This window comes from Bufo gargarizans, chromosome 11, assembly GCF_014858855.1.
Source record: "Bufo gargarizans isolate SCDJY-AF-19 chromosome 11, ASM1485885v1, whole genome shotgun sequence".
Taxonomy (NCBI): domain Eukaryota; kingdom Metazoa; phylum Chordata; class Amphibia; order Anura; family Bufonidae; genus Bufo; species Bufo gargarizans.
This window is the reverse complement of record NC_058090.1, coordinates 27,472,746-27,475,415: the sequence shown is the minus strand read 5'-3', so window position 1 is coordinate 27,475,415 and position 2,670 is coordinate 27,472,746.

Here is a 2,670-nt window from a genome sequence, read left to right as displayed (position 1 = left end):
GATGGGTGTCTATTTTGAGTTTTCTTGTTATACAAGTTCAATAAAGTTTTAGGTAGTTATGCTTTTGCAGCATTGCTATCATGTCTCCAGAGTGTGACTTTTTTTATGCTTTTTTGAGTTTTCCCACTTAATGATAAGTGGGGGCGCGACTGATGTGACCTCGGATAATTGCCGTAACGAAGTGGCAGCAATGCAAGGTAAGCCCGGTACCTCTTCAGTTCTTGTCTGTTCTGCTCGGGTATTTATAGTCTAGGCCCAGAAAAGCCAAATGGAGCTGCAGGGGCACAGGGCTATGCTCTAGCAATTAGTAGAGGGCACTGTAATATGCCATGAGTGTATAGTAACATATATAGTATATAAGGCCGAAAAAAGACATTTGTCCATCCAGTTCGACCTGTTATCCTCTAAGTTGACCCAGTCAGAGGAAGGCAAACAAAAACCCTGTGAGGTAGAAGCCAATTTTCCCCACTTAAGGGGGGAAAAATTCCTTTCCGACTCCAATCAGGCAATCAGAATAACTCCCTGGATCAATAATAACTATAGCCTGTAATATTATTGCGCTCCAGAAATACATTCAGGCTCCTCTTGAACTCTTTTAGTAACTCCACCATCACCACCTCCTCAGGCAGAGAGCTCCATAGTCTCACTGCTCTTACCGTAAAGAATCCTCTTCTATGTTTGTGTACAAACCTTCTTTCCTCCAGACGCATAGGATGTCCCCTCGTCACAGTCCTGGGGATAGATAGATGGGAGAGATCTCTGTACTGACCCCTGATATATTTATACATAGTAATTAGATCTCCCCTCAGTCGTCTTTTTTCCAAAGTGAATAACCCTAATGTTGATAATCATTCAGGGTACTGTAGTTGCCCCATTTCAGTTATTACTTTAGTTGCCCTCCTCTGGACCCTCTCCAGCTCTGCTATGTCTGCCTTGTTCACAGGAGCCCAGAACTGTACACAGTCCTCCATGTGTGGTCTGACTAATGATTTGTAAAGTGGTAGGACTATGAAAGGAACATAAAGAATAAATGAATTATACAGGTCTGTTGTCCTGTAGCATATGCTACAGGAGCCAGAAACAGTCTTGTAGAAACCCTAGGACAAGGATTATTTTCTGCTGATGTCTTCCATTTTTAACTGGGAAAAGGCTGAGGGGCACAGGCTTAAAGGGACACTGACAGGCCGAATAAGCATAATTAGCTGTATATATGTATGCACAGGTCTTCTATTGTGTAATAAAAACATATAAGTTTACCCCCTGTCCACCTTATGAAGACTGTAAAATGATGTTTTATAACCTGATAGAATTGCTCGTCTTTCTGCCCAAGGGGCGGCGTTTCAGCTTTACTTCTGCCCAGGCAGCCTCCCCCAACCGCCGTTCTGAAGCGCCGTCCAGCTCATCAATATTCCCTTCGCTGGGCGGCTTCTGCGCTGCTGAGAAAAGTGCCCGGCGCAGAACGCAGAGGCTGACGCGGCCTCAAAGCAGAGGGGACGCAGGCGCGATGTGATCCCGGCCAGTGAGGGTGCCGGGCGCATGCGCCGGATCTCGGAACGTCGGGGACAGCAGAAGCCGCCTAGCGAAGTGAATATTGATGAGCTGGGCGGCGCTTCAGAACGGCGGTTGGGGGGAGGCTGCCTGGGCAGAAGTAAAGCTGAAACGCCGCCCCTTGGGCAGAAAGACGAGCAATTCTATCAGGTTATAAAACATCATTTTACAGTCTTTATAAGGTGGACAGGGGATAAACTTATATGTTTTTATTACACAATAGAAGACCTGTACATACACACAGTACAGACCAAAAGTTTGGACACACCTTCTCATTCAAAAAGTTTTCTTAATTTTCATGACTATGAAAATTGTAGATTCACACTAAAGGCATCAAAACTATGAATTAACACATGTGCAATTTTATACGTAACACAAAAGTGTGAAACAACTGAAAATATGTCCTATTCTAGGTTCTTCAAAGTAGCCACCTTTTGCTTTGATTACTGCTTTGCACACTCTTGGCATTCTCTTGATGAGCTTCAAGAGGTAGTCACCTGAAATGGTATTCACTTCACAGGTGTGCCCTGTCAGGTTTAATAAGTGGGATTTCTTGCCTTATAAATGGGGTTGGGACCATCAGTTGCGTTGTGGAGAAGTCAGGTGGATACACAGCTGATAGTCCTACTGAATAGACTGTTAGAATTTGTATTATGGCAAGAAAAAAGCAGCTAAGTAAAGAAAAACGAGTGGCCATCATTACTTTAAGAAATGAAGGTCAGTCAGTCCGAAAAATTGGGAAAACTTTGAAAGTGTCCCCAAGTGCAGTCACGAAAACCATCAAGCGCTACAAAGAAACTGGCTCACATGCGGACCGCCCCAGGAAAGGAAGACCAAGAGTCACCTCTGCTGCGGAGGATAAGTTCATCTGAGTCACCAGCCTCAGAAATCGCAGGTTAACAGCAGCTCAGATTAGAGACCAGGTCAATGCCACACAGAGTTCTAGCAGCAGACACATCTCTAGAACAACTGTTAAGAGGAGACTGTGTGAATCAGGCCTTCATGGTAGAATATCTGCTAGGAAACCACTGCTAAGGACAGGCGACAAGCAGAAGAGACTTGTTTGGGCTAAAGAACACAAGGAATGGACACTAGATCAGTGGAAATCTGTGCTTTGGTCTG